Here is a 9,468-nt window from a genome sequence, read left to right on the forward strand (position 1 = left end):
GAATGAGAGAAGTGGATCGTTCCACCTTAGAGGACTATTCCCTCTGCTCTGGATTGCGAAGGATTAAACCAGGAATTTCCCCTTCCCGACTCTGTCCGAACACATAAAATTAATTTGGCCCTGCCCTGGAAATGCTCCACAGTGATTATCTTGGCCACTACACACTACACCAAGCTGATTTAATGGTTCATATCTGGGGTGACTTTTTTGAAAAATAAAAATCTCCATATTTCAGACTAGATGAATAACAAAAAAATTGCATTTGAATTTGAAGTAGTACCTGCTGGTAGAAAGCATAGATAGTCTGTTCAGCAGACAATTGCTTGAGCCCCGATGCAATACTTTCCTGGCCCGGGCATAAACTTGCAACTTCAACATGCTCTGTGGACACTATGATTCGGCTTCCCAGTTTGTTTTCTGGGAAGCAAGTTTTTATTCGATGCCATTCTTCAATGGTGGATAGTTCAGTAAGCACAATCAGGTATCTATTCTTGCTGAGTAAGATCCAATCTTGATCCTGATTCATGCTGACTTGTGGCATGAGTTCCTGCTTCATCGATACCAAACATGGCTGCAGCAGTGGTGATGGAGAGGTCAGAAGCTTTGGAGGCACAGTTGATGAGGTGGTACCGCACGTTCCTCTGGCTCACGTCCTTGACCTTGGCACGCAGCTCCTTCACCTGATTGGCGACATGGCGCCGATCGAGGAACGTGCGAGGGATGCGCCACCAGGATTTCCCATGGACGCGGAGGACAAAGTCCTGGAGGCCATCCTCGACATCATAGGCCACGTCACGGACCTGCTTCACCCAGGTCCTCACCACCTTATTGTGCTCATCTCGCTCATCGTGTGCCACCATCAAGAAAGACTGCATCATCTCCAGCTCATCTATGATGAAGGCCTTGTTGCGATGGACTCCGTACTGCAGAGCTACCTCCTCCACGATGGCGGATTTGGCGTACCAAATAGCTCCATTTAGCACTGATTTGCCAATGCTCAGCGCCGTCGCCTCCATCGGCACCAATGGAGCTTCCGTCTATCTCCCTCTCCGGTGAGTGTTTGCTTGTGGATGGATCTGAGATGCAGGTCTCAGGCTCTGAGGTCCTGTTTAGATAGATAGAAGTTTAGTCAGCAACCTCGATCATTTCACAACTTCCATTTTTTATCAAGACTACTTGGCAGGCTTCAAGTCTTCGCATATTAATTAGTTTTAGCAGCAGAACTCATTAGTTATTTCTGCAGCAGGCTCTCGTTCCAAGATACAGCGAAGCCTCATCACCCTCTCGTGCAAGGATCAATTGTTAATTTGTATTTCTATAAAGTATGGACGCTAGCTGTACAGACGCAAGAACAATCTCACTCGCCAAATTCAATTGCATGAACCAAGCCAGCTGCATGTGACCTCCTTACTCCACCATCAACAACCCATTACAGCTTGAAATTTAAATTTAGTGAAAATGCTAATAGCTGTCCGCCAGCTGCAACACTGAACAGAATATACATCTAATGAACACAGAGTTTGACTATTTATCGATCCACTATGCGGGCTTGGATGCACGTCGTCAGTTCTCAGGAATCGGGACTCACGAGAGGCATGTGAGTACCCATCCAAGTCATGACCAAAGATGACGGATTTGAAATGGATCTGAGTCGCAGGCATCAGACTCTTAGGCCATGCATGTTTAGATGGATAATGGGAGCTGCTCTCTTTTAGGCAGAACTTCTTTTATAGCTATATGCATCACTATGATGCAGAGGCCAGGGGCTATCCTCCTTTTCTAAAAGAAAAACAATTAGATCTATCCATCAGTCGGTCATGTTTAGGTAAAAGTGAAAAATTACTCGGTCACAACTTTTCCATTTTTAATCAAGACAGCCAGGCCACAAGTCCTTGCATGTTAGTTTCAACAATGGGACTCATTAGTTAACTCTGCACCAGGCTCTCGTTAATTTGTAATTCCGTAGAGGCTACAACGTCGGCATCCTCCCTGTATGCACTAGAGCTAGAGGGTAGTGGAGTAAAAAAAATTAAAAAGGTGCTGAAAATGTGCAGTCATGTATCCTGAACATGATTTCGGTCCTAGAATCAGACCCAGATAAGTAAAAAGGAGCAACCTCTCGTAGGTACAGCGACTATACATGTTATCGCTAGGAGAGCAAATGATATTTCACTTTCGGACAACAGATATAAAAATGAAATGCAAAATCAAATCCTTCATGATTGGGGGATTATGCTTTCGAGAGTAGATGTGTCTTCGTACCTTGTTTTGATTAGGTTAATCCTGTTTGGTCTTTTCCCTCCTATGCAAATTGTACTGCTTAAGTAAAATTTGTAAAAATGCCTCAAAAGGTACAACTATACATGAGCTGTTAGGAGTTAGGACCAAGTATGCATGTGGCATCCTTCCTCTGACAACCCACATCACGGCCTGAAGAAAGTAGTGGAAAAAAATACAAGTTTGATGCTAATAGCTGTCTGCCCGCTGCGATAATGAACATAATATGTGCTCCTAGCCACTAAGTTTGACTAGCATAATACAACGGTGGGGAGTATACATACACGTTCTGGGTTCTTGGGACTTGCGTGAGGCATGTGATTTATTAGCCAGGACTCACGAAGAGCGTTTTTAGATGTTTAATTTACTCAAAGTGCATATCCTGACCCCAAGACCGTGGCAATTATATTAAAATCTGACTATTTATAAGAGGAAAATTAGTATCATGCAAAAGATCAAACTGACATGGCGAGATTTTTCATGAAACACATAAATTACAAAATGAAGTTATTTGTATGTGAGGCAACATGTTTTCAGGAGAATTGATGTTCAAAGAGCACGAATGTCCTAAAAAAAAAACTACATACACTGGACTGGATGAAATCAAAACCAATCTGAAATATATTAGTTTTCACTAAAAAAAACTAGGAGTTCCGTATCTTCTGACTTGTACTCAAACTTGCAAGAATCTGAATGGAACGGACCCATTTCACGAATTCTGATTTATGTCGGATAAATATATTTGCTAATGGGTTTGTGCTTACCTTTTAAAATTTGTGTGAGTGTTTTAAATTTCTACTATGTTTCTACTTTTATGTGCCCACATATAATATTTTTGCGGTTTTCCAATTGTTGAGTGAGAAATCCAGCTACCAAATACGTGGTGGCGAATTTGGCGTACCCAAGCACTCATTCAGCACAGATTTGCCAATCCTTACCTCAGTGACCAAACAAGGTATTATTGTACAGACTAAGGTATTATTGTACAGACTAATCTTAACAAAAAATGGTTTCCCTAAAATCAATTTCCCAAGTTTGGATGGGAAAAAATATAGGAAATCACGTTTACCCCTCCCGCTTGTCCCACAAGCCATGATTATCTCTTCTCATCGCCTCCTGCATGCTTCTCGCGTCCCCATTCTCTGCATACAGCGTGACGTGCATGCACGCTCTCCGGCTAGCTGGCTCAGCATGTTGCCTTGTGAGGATGAGATAGTAGTATACATGCACGAGTGCAAATAACCTTAGTTGGAGCACAACAATGGCTTCCATGTCGACGCTGGCCACGAGAACGACCACGGGAGCATAGGCCATGGTGCTGGCCTGTTGTGAACCTTGCAAGGGCTGGACCTGATGTGCACGCAGTAGGCGGAAACAGCAGCGGTAGCAGCACAGGGGCACGATGTCAGGGAACTACTACTACTGCCAAGGAAGACGAAGGCCCGACCCAACCCAAGAGGTCGAAGCGCGAAGGCAGGCCCAACCCATGTTATATATGAAGAGTCAAGTTGGACACATTAGTGGTAGTATTTAGGGCAGGAGAGTGAGGGAGGGGGAGAGAGAGAGAGAGAGAGAGAGAGAGAGAGACCCAAAGGGCAAAAGGCAGAGATTTGTATATTTTTTTTATCTTCACTCATATGTATAAATTAATGTGTACATTTTTTCTAATGTCACCAGGTGCCACTGTCCCTATGTTGTGTTGTTGAACAGTTTGATGAACAGGACAACTAGCATGTTCTTCGGATTCAATCCGACACTATGGGGCATTGTGCTTACACGTCAATTTTTTCCTCCCATTGCAACACAAGGGTATATGTGCTAGTGAATACAATTCAGGTGGGAAAAGCTCCCCCTTAACATTACAATTTAAAATCGAAATTCAGTGAAACTGTGAATAGCTGTTCGCCGGAACATATGCCTATACCCTAATAAAAATTTGAATCCCATCAAAAAAACATGAAATTAATATTATGTGTAAAAAGCAAAAAATTGATATTGCCAGGAACATTGGGAGTTGCAGGTATGACCGGACTGGGCTGCTAAAATTTCAGCACCAACATAGCTAAGATGGAGGCATCCTTTGTTGTATTGTACACAACGGAAACACCGTGACCGCGGGAATCGAAAAAAGCAAAGTGCTCAAAAAATTCTTGAAGTTTCCCAGACATAAAGAAGAGTGCGTTGAGTGGACTCTTATGAGTTCAGCGTGAAGTACTGCTGGCTGTTTGCAGACACCATCTGACTCAAGAAGTTGGAAACTACTACTGAAAATCAAGCAAGGTAGCTTCCATGGACTGTTGAAATTCCTGGGCAAACAGAGCTCGAAAAATCCATCTCTTGTTTACTGTACAACCCCGAACATTCTATCGGGCTCCAAAAATCAGAAGCAATTCCTGATGATCAAGCATGGTACTTTCAATAGTGTGAGAGATGCCAAAGATTACATCCATCTCTTGCATCTCGCCTACCCTGCACACCTGATGAACCAAGACTCGTATCGATGTATAACGGCTCGGCAAACTACTCGATCAACTAAACTACATGCAAAACGGAAACAACACTCATGCAGATAACTGAATCAAGATTAAAGCAATGGAAGCAGCCATCTAAGAAAACAGAAGAGAAATTGACAAACCAGACGACAACACCTGCAACTTGAAGTTCCCCGTGCTTCTCATGCTTCATCTTCCTCTTGCTTGCATCCTCTGAGTTGCAAAGCACAGGTTGAGGTTGAACAACTACATTTATCGTCGAAAAAGAAGGTTTGAAGCAGAACCGCATAAAAAGTCCTCGTATGCTTCAGGAAGAGACAACAGTTATGTTTGCACAAAATTTAATAGAAACTGCTTCTGTTCTTGTTCCCGACGAGGCGAGGACTCATATGCTGCACCTTCAAAGTGGGACCATTTTTATTGCGGCCGAGCTGCTTCCCGATGTCCTCCTTGACTGTGTATTCCCTGCGTCTTGCTTCATTTTGTGCTTCTTTATGTGTTATACCTTCAGTGCGTTGGATATGAAATGAGTAAAACTCCACAATGAGCTGTACTTCCCTGATGCTTGGGAGAAATCTCAGCCCAAAAATGCCCGTTGCAGAATCAAATAGTCGCAGGCTCAACACCTCAAGTTTCGGCATTGATGTTGGCTCAAACTGCAGCGATTCGATTTTCACATGCATGCAAACAAGATAGAATACCATGAGCATTCTGATAGGTTCTTCGATATCACGGTCCAGCAAACGAAGAATGGATAGGTTTGGTAATTGGTAGGTTCCCAATGACTTGCATGGTTTCGCTATCTCCTAATAGCCCAGTCAATTCTAGATTGAGCTTCACAAGATTCTCGAGCCCCTTGATCCATTCTGGCAATAAATTTAGGCAGCCACTCAGTTTGAGGGTTTGCAGTTTTTCCGGAGGCCAAGACATATCTTCTTTTTTTTTTTGAAAGACCCAGCATGCTGCTGGCGTTTCATTCATAAGTAGAAAGCAGTGGGAAAAAATACAAAGGGTGGGGTGAGGGTCCTAGGACCAGCTTTGGTTACAACACTATAAACCTTGGAGAGAACTTATGCTCTAATCCTCACGGTGGATCCCAAAAGGGGCTCTCTAGGTGCATTGCTCCAGCTTGCCGCCACATCTCAATGGACTGCTCGATGGCCCTTTCGATGTCTCTCGCGGAAGGTGTCTTCCCCCTGAACACACCCCGGTTCCGCTCTTGCCAAATTTCCCAGCATGTTAGGATAATTGTGGCATTGCTGGCCCATCTGTGCGCCGGCTGTGTGCTTGCCGTCATCCGTTGAAATGCATCAATGGTGCTTTCTCCTTGCAGGTGATGCCTTGGGTGTAACTGTTGACATCCCCTTCTTAGGGCCACCCTTTCCCAAACTTGTCATGCAAGCAATCATATAGATCTTCTTTTTCCTGACCGAACTGACAAAGATTCAAGACAGCTGAGTCTGGAAATGGCTAAACAGAACTCCGGGCCATTTTTCGTGTTGATGCCAAACACTCCTAGCTTGCATAACCCAGTTAGACTTATTATCTCCTGCATGACGGCATTCCCCTGCAGAAGGTTCACATACCGCAGCTTGTGCAGGGTATTCACTTTCCTGATCCCTCATGGCACCTTAACACCATAACTCACGCCAGCATGCAGATAACGTAGTTTGCTTAGCTTGGTGATGGTTTTGGGCAGCACCAATATTCGTGTATATCTGATGTCCAATGTCTCGACTTGTCTTGGGTTACCCATAGAATCTGGAAGGTCGGAGATGTCCAAACACCTTCTTAGAGAAAGGAATCTTAGATGAATAAGCTTCCCGACAATCTCAAGGTGATGATTAGTTAGACCTATTGTATCTTCAAGGTCCAGCACCCGAAGAAGCCTCATCTTATCAAAAATGTAAAATGGCATGTACTTGCCATACACCGTCAATGACTTTATACACGATTGCTCCATAGTGCACTCGAACTCGTGCTCATCTCCCTTCCGATTTCTGCTTATGGCAAGGTGACGCACCGCACGATGAGTGTTCGACCTGCAACCTTCATCTAGCCTGAAAACAAGATTTTCCTCCGGACTGTTGTTGTTGGATTGAAGGTGATGCGAAAGTAGTGGGAGGCAGGCGGTATAGGACGTCTTTGTCTTCCGTTGTCTTCTCTAGAGCTATCCAGCTATCGAGGCGTCGATAGACGGATAAGGGTGAATGATATAGACGGCTTCAACGACGAGTTTATGCACTCTGGTGGAAACACAAGATCTCTGATCGGGCTATGTCGACACGCACCTGCGTCGTGTCCTTGCTGAAGGTGGTGGGCCGAAGCTTGGCTTTGGGGATGAGAATCCGGAGTTCAAACTTGTGGTGGACTCGCCATCATCGGCGCACGTGCGGCTATTCCTTCTTTAAGGCGTAGCATAGGAGATGTGCATTTTTCGTTTCGAATGTGTCTGTAACATAGTGTTAGTGGCTATCTGGTGAGTTACTGTCGCGAGGTATACACCCTCAAGGTTTGTTTTTCGCTTTGTTTCCGAGTTGAGGTTGTCCGGCTGCTGGATTTTGCTTTATTAATAATATATAGCTGTGTGCATCGTTCTGATGGAGAGGCCGGGGGCCATCCTCCTTTTGTAGAAAAAATCTCGCAGGAGTCAAATCCTTATATGATGTAAATTGATTGTTGACATGAAGTATCTGTCCGCTCCGGATCTATCATGCGAGTAACCTTCTGCGATCCATCGTTACACCAATCGTCTCCAACTAGCATTGCGGTCTTCGGCAAGATGGACATGTACAAAAAATAAGACTTGAGGTAATAGGGTAAGCCATCATAACTCTTTATAAGGACTGTTTTTATGACCTCAAGCTTTGGATTCATCTCTAGCTCAATACTAATATGCTCATTCAATTTCCTCCACTCCGCGACAGTTTTTGTTGGTTGGCCCGCCAAGAAACCACCTATAGTGACTATAGCAAAGAGGTAGTCCATGGCATTTCCTTAGGATGAGTTTTGCTGGTTCAACCAATTCTGGATAGTGGTTGGCCAGATCTGTGGATTTATTCTTAAATTCCTACAATTTTGGAAAATTTCACAAGGCATATTTTTAAACATGTGATTTTTTTTTAAATTCCATGAAATGTTTTGAGTGCTACAAACAATATTTTCAAACTATGTGAACTGCTCCCTCCGTCCAATAATATAAGAGCGTTTTTGACACTAGTCCTTATATTATAGAATGGAAGGAGTAGTTTTTATATTTCATTTTTTTAAATCTCGTGAATGAATTTATATACATGTGAATATTTTTTTAATGTCACTAATAGTTTTTATAATGGTTGTAACATTTTTCAAAAATTGGGTGAACAGATATTTTACACAACATTAACCTTTTATAAATGCGGTGAACATTTTATAAAATGCCATGAACATAATTTTAAACTTTTTAACATGCAAACATTTTTTAAATGTCAAGAAGATTTGTTTGAATGGTACAAATCTTTTTTCTAAAATTTACAAAGAATTTATTTATACTCCGTGAACATTTTCTAAATGCACAGTGAACCTTTTTAAAAAGATAAAGTAAACGAGTTTCTGTTTAGAAATTTTAAATAACAGTAAATGAGCCTGGCACATGGAAATGAATCATGGTCCTCGTACATAATAAACACTTTACCATTGAAACTCCACCATGCGTCTGCATCCTGTGCCTTGTACAGGACATCGGGCGCGGTCACATGATTGCCAGCATGTAGCAAATGTGCCAGGCACATTATTTATCCCGAAACTGCTGTAGATGTGCCAGGCACTATTCAACCTGGGACTTCCCATGATTATTCAACCTGGGCCTGGCACATGCTCATCCTAATACGTACCATGCTCATGTTTTGTGTCACGACGCGCAGTGACCGACTGATGTACAAAAATGGGGATGATCGTTAACATATCATCATACCTTTCGCTACGAACTAATTTCAAAAGAACTACAAATGGTTAAAACACAAATTGTTCAGTTGTAACGTGCTGTCGGTGCAACCAAAAGCTAAGAATCAAATAATTGATGTATTCTTTGTCGTGTGAGAAGGCAAGTTTTGATTAGGTTTCATAGACGCCTCAAAATTGTCCCTCCGCTTCTCAGAAAATCTATAGCCGAACCTCTCAAACCTGCCTTATACGCCCGTGCGGGCCTCTCGGTCACTGATCGGTCATATTTTTCTGACTTAGATGGACGTCTCAAACAGGTCTCAAACACCCGGGCTGACCGGCACCCCCCATATCTAGCTCAAATATGAGGCGGATATGGGGCCCGGGCACGCCCGCCACGTCGGACTGACGAAGGGTTTCCCAGCCGGAAACACCCTCAAATCTGGCAGTCCGAAGCTTGTCCCCTCCGTTGGACCGGTGGTGCCGCGTGGCGCAGCTCTGACGAGCCGCATAGTGCATTGCCCGGTTATTTAAGTCGACCGGCGGCACCGAAACTCTACCATTCATCCACATTTTCCTCCTTCTGTCCGTCGCCACCACTTTCCACTCCACCCGTCCGCCAAGTAGCCATATGCCCCACGCCGCCGGGTGAGGAGCGAGCCATTTCTGACGCCGGAGCGTCGGCTCGAGCTCCTTGAGAAGATCCGGGCTAGGCGCGAAGCCCGAATCGCTGCAGGGCTACCTCCGGATGCAGTCGATCTGGAGGAGGAGTTCGAGT

General features: G+C 43.9%; 1 pseudogene; it reads right to left on the reverse strand.

The window, feature by feature from the left end:
- Positions 1 to 9,468, reverse strand: part of LOC119321615 — a 15,244-nt pseudogene that overhangs the window by 2,103 nt on the left and 3,673 nt on the right.

Source organism: Triticum dicoccoides, chromosome 6B (genome assembly GCF_002162155.2).
Source record: "Triticum dicoccoides isolate Atlit2015 ecotype Zavitan chromosome 6B, WEW_v2.0, whole genome shotgun sequence".
NCBI classification, from domain to species: Eukaryota; Viridiplantae; Streptophyta; class Magnoliopsida; order Poales; family Poaceae; genus Triticum; species Triticum dicoccoides.